At 43.3% G+C, this 14,124-nt stretch overlaps 1 pseudogene; it reads right to left on the reverse strand.

Annotated features, from left to right (window-relative positions):
• Nucleotides 1-6,038: 6,038 nt before the first annotated feature.
• LOC114236541 (olfactory receptor 52M1-like) lies at nucleotides 6,039-6,638 on the reverse strand (annotated as a pseudogene).
• Nucleotides 6,639-14,124: the final 7,486 nt, after the last annotated feature.

Consider the following 14,124-nt stretch of genomic DNA (forward strand, 5'->3'; position numbering starts at 1 on the left):
TCTTGTCTTTCTGGTGGGCTGGGCTGCATCCGGTGGTGTGTTTTGGAGTGTCTGAACTTAGTATGACTTTAGGCAGCCTCTCTGCTAATGGGTGGGGTTGTGTTCCTGTCTTGCTAGTTTGGCATGGGGCATCCAGCACTGGAGCTTGCTGGCCGTTGGGTAGGGCTTGGTCTTAGTGTTGAGACAAAGATCTCTGGGAGAGCTCTCACCAATTGATATTATGTGGGACTGGGAGGTTTCTGGTGGTCCAATATCCTGGACTCAGCCCTCCCACCTCAGAGGCTCAGGTCCAACACCCAGCCGGAGCACCAAGACCTTGCCAGCCACACAGCTCATAACAAAAGGAAGAAAGAGAGGAGAAGAAGAAGAAAAAAAAAAAAAAGACAAAATCCTTGGACAAATGGTAAAAACAAACCTAAAAAGACAATCACACAAATAAGCATACACATACACACTCAAAGAAAAAGGAAAACAATTTTTTAAATGTTTAAAAATGTATAAAAATAAAATATATATATATATAAATTTAAAAAGAAGAGAGCACCAAACCAATAAACAAATCCACCAATGATAATAAGCACTGAAACTAAACTAGGATAAATATAAAATCAGAAACAAATTAGACACAGAAAGCAAACCTCAAGTCTACAGTTGCTCCCAAAGTCCACCTCCTCAATTTTGGGAACATTTGTTGTCTATTCAGGTATTCCGCAGATGCAACGTTTATCAAGTTGATTGTGGGGATTTAATCCACTGCTCCTGAGGCTGCTGGGAGAGATTTCCCTTTCTCTTCTTTGTTCTCACAGCTCCTGGGGTTCACCTTTGATTTTGGCCCCCCCTCTATGTGTAGGCCACCCTGAGGAGTCTGTTCCCCACCCAGACAGAAAGGGGTAAAGCAGCAGCTGATTATTGCTCTCTTGCTCATTCAAGCCTGGGAGAGGGAGGTGTATGGTAGTCATAATTGGAATGCGGGTGATCCTGTAGCAGCAGAGGCCAGTGTGACACTGCAACAGCCTGAGGCATGCCGTGTGTTCTCCTGGGGAATTTGTCTCTGGATTACGCGACACTGGCAGTGGCGTGCTGCACAGGCTCCCAGGGGGTGTGCGTAGTGACCTGTGCTTGCACACAGGCTTCTTGGTGGCAGTGGCAGCAGTGTTAGCAGTTCATGCCCAACTCTGGGGTCCGAGCTGATAGCCATGGTTTGTGCCCGTCTCTGGAGCTCACTTAGGTGGTGCTCTGCCTTCTGTGGGCACACAGGGAAGGAATCACCTCTTCTCACACACCCCAAAACAATGGTCTCTTGCCTCTTTGGCAGGTCCAGACTTTTTCCCGGACTCCCTCCCAGCTAGCTGTGGTGCACTAGCCCCCTTTTGGCTGTCTTCACACAGCCAACCCCAGTCCTCTCCCTGGGGTCTAATCTCCAAAGCCTGAGCCTCAACTCCCAGCCCTCACCTGCCCTAGTGGTTGAGCAGACAAGTGTCTCAGGCTGGTGAGTGCTGGTCAGCACCAATCCTTTGTGTGGGAATCTCTCTGCTTTGTCCTCTGCACCCCTGTTGTTGCGCTCTCCTCCGTGGCTCCAAAGCTTCCCCACCTCCACCTCCCATCCCGGCCAGTGAAGGGGCTTCCTAGTGTGTGGAAACTTTTCCTCCTTCACAGCTCCCTCCCAGAAGTGCAGGTCCTGTCCCTATTCTTTTGTCTTTTTTTTTTTTTTTGCTTTTGCCCTATCCAGGTACGTGGGGATTTTCTTGCCTTTTGGGAAGTCTGAGGTCTTTTGCCAGTGTTCAGCAGGTGTCCTGTAGGAGTTGTTCCACATGTAGATGTATTTCTGATGTATTTCTGGGGAGGAAGGTGATCTCTGCGTCTTACTCCTCTGCCATCTTGAAGGTCTTCCCAGTAATTCTCCTTCTAATGAACTCTAATTCAGTGGGGTCTTTTTTCTTAAAGAGTAGTTTCTCAGACATCTTTGTTCTGTCTTGTGAGTTCACTGCCCCTGGACGCATTGGCTACTATAGGACAATGAGCATGTGCTGTGAAATCCCCAGCATCAATGAAAGGGTGTATGAGGTCCTTGGATGAAGAGCCCAAGGCACCAAATACAGATAGTAAATCTTCCCTCTCCCCACAAAATAAAATTAAAAACCTACATCTAATAGGGAAGAAGCAGATTTGGGGGTAGAAATGTCCTTGTGTAATGTGTCAGTCCTCAGTATAAGAAGGCTGGGGACACTATTACCTGTAGCTCTGTGTGAACCAAAATGGGCAAAGACCATTATCTATGAGCTATGGATGTTCTAATATCAAAGCTGTAGTTTGGAGCTGAGAGAGTCCCATTAGGTAATATCTATTAAATAAGTAAGAGACACTTTCCAAGAGTGATCTGAGTAGAGATAAGGATAGGGCAACCTCAGGGAACAGTTGGAGAAAGGGACCTCCACATAGGAAGAAAGTCCAAACAACTCAGATTGGTAGTCAACACAACTAAAATTTCAGCCCAGTGGCTGAGATGCTGAGGTATCTCCAGGAGTATTTTAGTCAGCTTCCCCCGAAATCCCAGAGCTGTTCAAATTTTTGTCTCACAAGGACCAAACAGTTGGTAATATATCCCTTATACTATTTTCCCATCTGTTCTGAGTACAACAGTTGGGAGGGAGAGAGAGGAGCAATTTGGAATGAAAACTTAAAAAAAAAAAAAAGTGGTAATTTAATGGTAGTAACCAAACACTTAAAAACAAGCTGCTACAGAGGAAAACTGACACTGTTGCAGCCCAGGTTCCTCAATCTGCTAGTCTAGAGCAGTATCAGGCTATTCTTATAGCTGTGTCTCCCTTCCCATGAGGCATCATGAATTGTGGGAATCCCTGTTAACTTCAAGCTAGCTGCTCTGCCTTCAGGCTACACCTTAAACTCAATTGCTTGAGGGCACTGCTGACACGAGGTCCTTCAGATTTATCTGCACTTAGAACTTAGCTCATGTATTCTGTTCCAGGGTAAGGAAAAGAGAGCATCGCTAAGCTATGTATTGAGAGTTGTGACAGTTACACAGCTTTCATTCTCAAAGTTCTGAGAGCAGTCTTTGAAGAGAGATCAGGGGCTGGATTACAGAAATAATCAATAAACAGCCTATAATAGGAAAGACTTTCTTGAGCCAAACAGGACTGTAGCCCAGGAGACAGCCTCTCAGCTTCGAGAAGCTGCTCAGTTGATGCATATTTCTGCATAGTCTTATATTCCTTGTTCTGATAAGGCATAAACATGACAGGGGGATGTTCCTTTAAAGTTTCAAAAGAGACAAACTGAGTATCTGTACAGTGAGACAGCAGGACCCTGGTGTCTGAGAAGGGGACCTTATTTTTGATGGAGAGTTAACATGGATGCCATAGGAAAGGAGTTATTTATCCTTATCTTTAAAATGGACATTCTTTACCTTAATGGTTAAAGAGCATGTGCTGTGTGTTTGACAGGCCATGAATGAGTCTGTCTTAGTTCACAAAAAGTCAAGTTGAACCATGTATAAGCCAAAAAGACTTCCCCATACCTCAATATGTGAACATTTTCTCCATCAGGTTTATAATCATAAGAGGTATTAGCTTTCCTCACAGGACTGACTTGTGCACACGAGTTGAAGATTTTTCAGTGGGAGTTACCATAGTTGCATTAGAATGGGCCCTCTGAGAAGCAGGTGCCAACATGAAATTAGATGTGTCAGAGGTATACAGAGGGGAAATGCTCATGAAGGAAATGCTCATGAAGTAAGACAAAGAGGGATCCTGAGGCTGGAAAAGCCATGAAATCACAAGCAGATCTGATCTGAGAGGCAGGGAGGAAAGAAGAGGAAGGGCTTAGGCTTTCGTGTATTTCTAAGACCACTTTGGCAAGGCTGCATGTAAGTCTTGAGCCAAGGGAACTCATGAGGAATCCGGTATCACACTCCAGTAGACCTGCCTTATTAGCGCTGTGCTCATCTATTGGTTGGAAGCCACTAGGGCTTAGCAATGCCATGAGCTTGAGAGCACAATGATTGAGACTATCAGTCAAATATGCTCCTTGCAGTCCAATCTGAAAAGCATATTTTTTATGGCCACCACAATCCCTGCTTGCCTTGCACAGATCTCCTTCAGATTTTAGGAGAAGCTCCTCCATAGTTACTGTGGGCCTGTCTTGCTAAGGGCAAAATGGAAAGGAAGGAAGGATGATCTCTACAGCCCCAGTTTCTGAAATTTTGCTCAGAGATACAGCTGTTACTTCAGTTGATAGATTGCATCCTAAAGGATAGGGCTCCAATTCTGTGAAGTGCTGCCTTTTGAACTGTTTTTTAGCTGTTTTTAGAAGACTGCTCTGGCATTCTGTGGGGCCAACTCCTTCTGGTTGGTGAAACTGGTAATGCTACCAGTGGATCCCATGGTTATGAGCCCTGTCCTGCATATCCTTCTCTTCAGAGTGTCTGTTCTTTCAGTACTATGTCATATGGGATGTCCTGCCTATAATCAGGCATTCAGGAAGCCCTCAAAGAGAAGTTCTGGTCAAGGCTCTGTGGGGAAAGAAAGGCAAATACATACCCAGAATAGTATGTGTCATTGGTAGTGCAAACCACTGTACTTCCTAGGATTCAAGAGGCCCAGAGGAGTTGACTTGCCACCAAGTGGCCTCCTTGAGGAATAACCCTATTATATCTGTGTTTCAGCATTGATGTCTATTGCTGACAGGCATTTAGAGGCAGCAGTCAACATTGATCATGGGGCATCTACATGGCTGGGTCCACACGTAGTCTCCTTTGCTGCTACTGTTGCTCGTTCATAATGTTAAGTGACAGTGATACTTGTACCGTAGTCTGGACCTAAAACAGCCTTCTTGCTTTGGGCCCACTCAAAGCTATACTTCCATGACTTTGGGTACATGGACTAAAGCAAGATTCCTAAGTGAGGAATACATTCTCTTCAGAATCCAAGGTGGTAGGCATTATGCTTTCTATCTGGTAAAATATGCAAGATGAAGATCTTTTACTGGTAATGATTTTTAACCATGGGCCCCCTAAAATTCACTGAAGTTCTAGGTTTTTAATGTTAAGATTTGTCTCCTACGCTTTGGAGCATGTGTGTCTTACTAAGGCCTCTATTGTACTAAACACCTCTAGCTCATTTTGCCAGATCAACATGCCATCAGTGGATGATGGTGGAGGTCCATAGGATGTCCAGTCATCTTCAAATTATATTATGACACAGGAAAAGAGTTAACATGCCCTTGAGGCAAACTGTATATGAGAACTATTGTCCATCCCCTGTTAATGGAAATTGTTTTTGGTATTTTGTCACTAAGATGGAAAACAATACATTTGCCAAATTCTCCATGTACCTCTGAAGCATTTTTGACTCTTGGTGGAGAGAAGTGTTAGAGGTTATTTGGCCTTCCCAACTCTTTGGCTCTTGCCTCACAGGCCAGCAAAACCACATGGAAGTTACTCAACCTACCAAGTACAGTCATTCTAATTATTCATTAAGTGACTGAGAACTGACTTTCTCCAAAACTTCAATTACTAACTAGACTCTGCTACCCAGAGTAGAACCCCAACTCTAACAGAGGGACCAAGATTATGCTTTTGATTTCTGGGTGTCAGTGGCAACTCAAACTTTAACCTTCAATGCCTTGGTATTCCCCTCTTTTTAGTATAAAATTGCCTGAGTAAATGGCCAAAGTTATCTTTTAGGAAGGTCTCAGGAAATCATCATGGTATATAATAGGCATGATTTTTCACAGTTCTTCCACTTAGGTATCCAGGTACCTCTTTAGTTACAGTCCTAGATCTGAACACTGGCACAGGTCTGGGAACTGAGCAAGAGACTGACTTTATTGGAGTGACCATCCTCAGCCTCCTCATCCTCCATTCTTGCCTTGGTCTACGAATGGTAAGCAGAGCCTTGCTGGCTGCCCATCTATTTTGGCCTTTGGGACACAATATCCTATTAACTATCTTTAAAACTCCCTGTGGGCCAAGCCCCTTTGATTTTTGCCAGTTTTTAGAGTAATTTCAACCCTCTGGCTTGTTAAGTGCTCCCATCTGGCCTCTGCTTTGGCAAGGGGACCACAGCCATGTGCTCACAGTAGGAGTGGGAGATGACACAGGCTTTGTAAAGGGGCAGCTCCAGGTGGATCATCAGAGGCAGGGGTCCAATGTAGAATACACCCCAGAAGAGGCCAGCTAGCCCCAAACATCCCACCACAGTATGAGTGAGCACTGTGGTATGATGGAGTGGGTCGCAGATGGCTATGTAGTGGTCAAAAGCCATGGCAAGGAAGATGCCTTACTCAACCGTGGCAAAGCAATGGATGAGGAACATTTGAGCCAAGGAGGCATCCAAGCCAATGTCAACAGCACCAAATCAGAAGATTCCCAGCAGTCTGGGAATAGTGGAAGTGGATAGAACCAGGTCAATGATAGCCTATAGGCACAGGAAGAAGTACATGGGCTGGTGCAGGCAGTGCTCCACCACTACCACAGCCAGAGTGGTGACATTCCCTTCCATGGCCACCACGTATATGGAGCCAAGGGGGATGGAGAGCCAGATGTGCAGGGACTCCAATTCTGGAATGCCAGTGAGCTGGAAGGAGCTGGGTGCCGAGCAGACATTATGAAAATTGAGCATGGCTAGTTATAAATGCACCTTCTCACTTGTGCCTCAGAATGCAGTAGAAGGTTTTTTCTGGAAATAAAAGACAAGAAGATTCTTAGGTCCTATAATAAGGAATAGGTTGATTGACTAGATAAGATTCTATAAACATTCTTCAAAGTTGCAGAATAATGTCACAAGTTATTACTATGTGAGGATGTCTACAGATATATCAAGCACAAGCCAGAATACATATTTGAATGAAATGTATGAATATCTTTTTTGCAATATGACTCTCAAAGTAATGTTTTTGCATCAATGAAAGTGATGTAAGGTGGACAAGCAACTATTAAGTCATTTAACTCTTGTAGGTTGGCTATTAGGTATTTCTTGAATCATATAAGCAGGATTCAGTGTGAGGGCTCCTTGATTAGAGATGCATTGATACTGAAAGATACAGTCTGGGACTCTAGATAGACCCCTGGGACTATCTAGACTCTATGGTAAGTCAAAGCTTAATCTTGGGGCCAGCATTAGCTATTGGATGAGCTGAAATATTTAATCTGCAGGCCAAGATCACAAGGCAGATGCAGGCTGGTGAAGAAGACTCTCCGGGGGTTGAAACAAAAATGATTTCTGACAGGTGAGAGCTGATGGTTGGAGCTCAGTTTGTGTCTGCCCAAAGGTAGATCCATGCAAGGGTTTACTGCTTTCTTGGAGGCTGAATGAGGATAAGATTCCAGAAGCAGAGAGTGTTCTCCCCAGGAGGGAAAAAAGATAACATTCATTGTAGAATAGCATGAAGCCTAGATGACTATTTGGCCAAAGAATCGGCCTTACTCAGAGTTCAGAGCAATTGGCTAATAGGGAGATGTATATTGAGAAAGACAACATGGAAATAGTTTTATTTTTTTTAGGGTCCAAAGGATTATGCCAGAATGTGTTCCTATATACAATAGAAGAATGTCAGGGGAATAAGTATGTAAGAAGCTTCGTCTTCTACATCTTGAGCCTAGTTGGTTTGAATATAGCAAAGTAGCCAGTATCTGGTCTTTAGAATTTTTCAGATCTGATTTCATATCTTAGCAGTAGGAGCTTGAGGTAAATTACTTTATCCCATTAGTTAAATACAACTGACCTCATTCTACAACAAAATTAAGTAGTGTGTCCTAGAGAAGTCATGAGGATTGAATGAGAATGCAGTGTCTGAGGCACAGTAACCCTAAGCTTTAGCTCTTTAGACAGTTGAGACTAATGTGTAAAACCAAAGATACATTCAGTAAACTTCAAGAAACGTTAGAATGTCTCTCTCCAGGTAGCCATGGTGCCAGGAGGATGGCAACTCGTGTAAACTGTTTATAGTGACTTTATCCCACAGAATCCCTCTGCTTGAGCTGGGTTTTTCCTCCATCTCAAGGTTCTCATAGATGACTATGAATGAGAATAGAGAAAGTGTTGGCCGAAGCAGGAAAAAGGGAAGGTGAAAAGGCTGAGTTACTGGGGCTGGGAAGGAAAGAGTGCACAGGAATCAGCCTGTGATTGAGGTGAGGAGGTGGGGTGAGGCAAGGCTCTAGGCTGGGGGGAACCTGTCTTGGTTTCTTACCCTTTGCGTTGCTTATTCTCCATCTGTTCCTCCAGATCTCTGTTCTCTGTCCCCAGAAGCTGACATTTATGGGGTACTGCTTTTCTTTTTCCCTCCATTTTCTAGGTGGGCTCAGCCAATGTGAGGCAGGAGATAAGAGGGTGAGACTAGACATCAAGAACTTATTCCCCAGTCACTTTCTGCCAGGCGCACTTGGCAGTGCTGTGATTTTCTACCAAAGACCACAGGTCCTGAAAAGTGACCCCCTTCCCTGCACTTGTGTTCTGGCAACTGCATTTTGCCTTACCTGGTAGGCCTGAGTTAGGTGATGCTGCTCCCTGGGGTTAGTCCTGGGCCTCCACCATCCCTTGTCAGTTTCCTTAACCCTTCCCAGGCCTCTGTAGATGATCTCTTCAGTTGCCCCCTTGACCATGACACTTATTCTTTGGATATATCAGAACAGATCCCAATAGTATACAGTCTTCACCAGTATCATCCCTTGAAAACTTGCCTGCTTCCTCAGAAGGACACATCTGAAAGTGGACAACTTCACAGAACTAGTTCCAAAGACAAAAGAGCTATAATCTCATTGTGGTCAAGTGCTAAATGATCTTGACCACGCTGTCTAGATTTACATTTACAGGGGTCTTGTCTACTTTACCCCACTAAGCAAAATTGTAATCATGCAAAGAAATGTCTTACTCCAGAAAAGGGAAAATTTTTGAATAGAAAAATCAGCGGAACTTGGCAAATGAATTTGTCTTCTGTTCTGATGCTTGTCCCACTTACAGTGGTTACCTTCCTCCTATGATAGACACTGAAACATCTTGCACACTATCTTCCCTTCTGATGTTGAGTCCCATCACTACTGAGCCACACCCTGGGGCAGTGGTTCCCCTCTACGTTTGGGCAGAGCAGTCATGTTGTAGGATGATCTCACAGACCAAATTACATAAGAGGCTAAATCTATACCTAATGAATTATGGGCATAAGAAGTGATTTCTCTTGAAAGTAGGCAGACCTCTACTACGTTCCAGACCTTATTAGATCCAAGCCTAATGTCCCCCTTCCTTTGAACTGGCCTCAAGCCCTGGAGTAGGTAGATTTGATTTTTATCCCTCTTTCCTTCCTCATACCTAACAACACACAGAGCTGTTTTCATGATGGACGTTCCATCTCCATCTCCTCTCTTCCTCTTCCTGTCCATCTCCAGGAACATATGAAACTGAAAAGTGTACCCACGACTGGGGGGGATGCACTTTAACTGCTGGGTGGAGGTGGCTGAGCTTTGGGACTAGATTTGGTGACCGTTATTCTTTCTAAGATCTTAACACACCTTAACTTATGCCTCCCTAGTCAGAAGCCCAGCCCTCACACCTTAAACACAACAGAAGGAGGCTACAGGACAGCTCCCACCTGAGCTGTATCCAAGTACATTTACCAACACTAACCACTATTATTACCATTCTCACCCTGCTCACTACCTTCCTACGGGGCTGAATTTTGCCATTTCTCAACTCTGTCAAGTTATTTTGTCCCTGTTATTTTGTCCCGATGTTCTTTCCTGGTGTTTGAACAGAGTGTTCTCACCTTCCTCACCTAGATGATCCTTACAGATGCATAATGCCACAGCTTAGGTATCACCCTAAACAGGCCTGTCTTTGTACTGCACACACATAGTAATATGGATTGCCTGCTTACCTGCGTGTTTCCCTGAACAGAATGTAAGTTCCATGAGAGTCGGGAGTGTGTTTACCTTGTTCTCTACTGTAATACCTGTTCTAACACGGTGCCTGGCTATGTTAAATAAGAATAAAATACCATGCCTTTTTAAAGCACCTGGAGGTATTTTGGAGGGTCCTGTATTGGCTAGTGAACTAGAGTCCTCTTCAGCCTCCTTGTGTGTGACTCTGTGTGGACTCCACCCTTTCTAAGTCACCTTCCGAGAGAATTCCTTCCTTTTGGGTCTTGGAGACTTATACAGGAGCATGATCTAAAGTTGGATGCCCAGGAGTCCCAAGTCTGTTCTTCCTTATGAGTTGGGAATGCTTACTGATGACTTTTACTCCTTTTCTAGATTCTCCTTGTAAGATGCCCTTACCTGGGATGCGTAGTGTCAACAAGAGCCTGGGGCTCTGCAAATGCCTCTGAGGCCTGTCACTTATAAGCATTCTGTTCAGGGGTAAAGGGAATTTCACTTCTAACCTTCCCACCATCTCAGTGGAGAAGGAAAATAGCAGGCTTTGTCCCAAAGAATGGACACAGATTCTAAAACTGAACAGTTATCTGCAGCACGTCAGGGTTGGTCCAGAGAAGTCTGGGTCTATGTAGGGGAGGCTTCTTATTTGAATCATGATCCCTTGGGTCCAAGTCCTGCTCTTGTTTGTTCTCCAACCTCCCTGGAGTCTACAGCTAGTCTAAGGACACCAAGTAGAAATCAGAAAGGCCTTTCTAGAGGAGGGATGAAGAATCTTCTTGGGATTAGAGCTCAGCCTGGCTGTCAATCTCTAAGGAAGCTTGATATCCTTACAGCACTTGGAGATGGTGGTAGAGTCCTGAATTAACTTCAAGACAGACAAGTGGCTATTACCTACAAATGAGATAGTGCAGGTTTCTCCCTCATTCTGCTTTACATTGTAAGAGAAGGACCCCAGGGACTTGAGTAGAGCAGTGCATCTCCTTTACATCTTTCTGAACCTAAACTTCCCAACCTAAAATCCCATTTCTTAGAAAGGAGGAAAACTTTTCTGTTTGGATTATCCCCTGGTGTGTCCTAATGGGCTTCTCATGGGTTGTGGGGCATCACGCTTTAGGACATGTGACAAGACATGGCCTTTGAAGCTGAAAAGGCTTGAGTTTGCAAGCCAGCTTGGTTACATACTCACTGTGTAACCTTGAACAAGTTGTTTCATACTCAATTTTTCAAGCATAAAGTAGGAATAATACCTATCTCTGGGTAGCTCTCATAATTGAGATACTGTATAAAAAGGGACTAGTAAGGAAACATACCAGGTGCTTAAACAGCATTATTATTACCATCACTGCTGTTTATGCTTCTGGGAGGGGTTAAGCCTGAGACAGACATCCTTAAGCGTTTCCCTCAGACCAGGAGCCAATGTCAGGGCAGGAGTTAATGAACTAGAATCAATACAGAAAAAATCTAATTTTTACTTCTACACCCTTTCCAGAAGATTCTACTTCTCTCGCACCTCAGGAAAAGCTAGGAACTTCTAGAAGCTTGCTACCTGCTCCCCAATCTTAAATGTTATATTCTATGTAAAACTGCTTGTGGTTGCTGAAATATACAGGGTTATTTCTTGCTTCAATGCCTGTGCACATGTTATACCCTCAGCCCAGTAAAAGGAGGAATTTCATTCCATACAGATTCGTATCTAATTTTCGAAACTTGGGTCAGTAATCACCTTGTCCAAATGATGAGCTCTGCCTTTTAGAGTTTAATAGATGAGCTATGTTTCTCTGTACCTGGACCTCTTGCATGTTATTTAGAAATAAGTATTCAATAAATCAGTGCATTTAAGTTGAATCACATTAAAGGCTAAAATAAGGCTTCTCTCTTTAATAACTTGATTTTATGGACCAACTCAAAACAACCTCTCAACTGATGCAGAGGTATGAGGTGTGCAGAAGAGCATTAGAAATTAACTTTCTTCACCTTAAATATATATTAAATCAGATGTGTATTCAGCCTTGGAAGCAGAGATGAATCAGAAGCAAACATTATCTGTGCTCATTCTAACACTGTCCAGGAGAGGGCATCCTGGCGCAAGTATGAGATACCAATGGCTGACTGGGCTTTACAGAACAAAGGAAAACATCAAGCTTGGTGTCATTAAATATCTTAATCCTTCATTTGAGTGTGCCAATTCAGGGTTAATTAGATAAGACAAACCTATCTTGCAACCTAGCTTCCGATGTAGGTCAGTCAAAGCTGAAGAGAATGTGCTGCTTCAGGCCAACATAATGATACCAGCAACCCCAAATATGTAGCTCCATTTCTGTTTATAAATTGACTATTGCATTTCTGGTTTATAACCTTATCAATGAGTTGTTACTGTTGCTCTGAAATAAGCCATTGTTCATGCACAACTCTGGTGTATGAACAGAACCCTGAGCTTGTTAGGCCAGGGAATGAAATGATTATAAGGGAAAAAATACTTGAGTGAAATGAAAATTCATCTTCTCTGAAGCTAGAAGATTAATTCTCATTCAAAATAGGAATACTGATGCTCAGTATAGGTAAAGCATTTTTTCAAATTCCTGGCTTACAAGTGTTAGAGCTAGGATATTGAATCAAACCTGAGCTCATCCTTTGTTTGAGGGAAGTGGTACACCACAGTGGTTAAGAGCATAGACATGAGCCCACATCTGTCTGCTTCTAACTGCCAGTACTGACACTAGACATGTGTCCTGGACCAAGTTATTCCTATACCTGAACTCTTTATCCCCATCTCTTCTTGTTACCCACCCCTGAGTTTCACCCCTTTAGTGAGCTTTCCCACATTCTTTAGCCCTGTATCTAGCTCCCTGTATTTATCATGAATTCCCTGTATATCCTTCATCCTACCCATAAATTTTCTCTGAGCCTGAACCCATCCAATCCCTAGCCTCCCCATATCCACTCTTTTGTAGGGCACTGATAGCCTACTCCGTTCTGTGTTTTCCACACGTGGGAGGATTTTGTTAGAACTTAAAACAACCATGGATATACAATTAGATGGGAATCCCCTTCTGATATACATCCTCATAGACATTCGTATTTGGCTAGATACCTCTTGGAAATGTCAGTTAATTTGGGTGTCAGAATGACCTGGCAAGTGTTAAGTTGTATTATCCTAATTAAAAAATACCTTCTAATCCTTAGCCATTGAATGAAATCCCTATCCCAGCATCACCAAGTACTCCTCTTGTCTTACGTTCTCAGCCCCTTATTGCCTTGTGCTGCTATACTTTGGTTCCTCTGCTATCATCTCCTGAAGCTTTTTCCTTTTTACTAAAAGGAAATGTATAACAATACAATAGGCAGCTAATGCTCAAAGGACCTAAACTCCCCAGTGGCTTTCAGGTAAGGTTTTTTTTTTTTTTTTAAACATCTTTATTAGAGTATAATTGCTTTACAATGGTGTGTCAGTTTCTGCTTTATAACAAAGTGAATCAGTTATACATATACATATGTCCCCATATCTCTTCCCTCTTGCATCTCCCTCCCTCCCACCTTCCATATCCCACCCCTCTAGGTGGTCACAAAGCACTGAGCTGATCTCTCTGTGCTATGCGGCTGCTTCCCACTAGCGATCTACTTTACGTTTGGTAGTGTATATATGTCCATGCCACTCTCACTTTGTCCCAGCTTACCCTTCCCCCTCCCCATATCCTCAAGTCCATTCTCTAGTAGGTCTGCATCTTTATTCCCGTCTTGCCCCTAGGTTCTTCTGACCATTTTCTTTTTTTTTTCTTTTAAATTCCATATATATGTGTTAGCATACAGTATTTGTTTTTCTCTTTCTGACTTACTTCCCTCTGTATGACAGTCTCTAGGTCCATCCACCTCACTAAAAATAACTCAGTTTCATTCCTTTTTATGGCTGAGTAATATTCCATTGTATATGTTTGCCACATCTTCTTTATGCATTCATCTGTTGATGGACACTTAGGTTGCTTCCATGTCTTGGCTATTGTAAATAGAGCTGCAATGAACCTTTTGGTACGTGACTTTTTTCTTTAACATCTTTATTGGAGTATAATTGCTTTACAATGGTGTGTTAGTTTCTGCTTTATAACAAAGTGAATCAGTTATACATAAACATATGTTCCCATATCTCTTCCCTCTTGCATCTCCCTCCCTCCTACCCTCCATATCCCACCCCTCTAGGTGGTCACAAAGCACCGAGCTGATCTCCCTGTGCTATGCGGCTGCCTACC

This window comes from Balaenoptera acutorostrata, chromosome 9 (assembly GCF_949987535.1).
Source record: "Balaenoptera acutorostrata chromosome 9, mBalAcu1.1, whole genome shotgun sequence".
Classification (NCBI taxonomy): Eukaryota; Metazoa; Chordata; class Mammalia; order Artiodactyla; family Balaenopteridae; genus Balaenoptera; species Balaenoptera acutorostrata.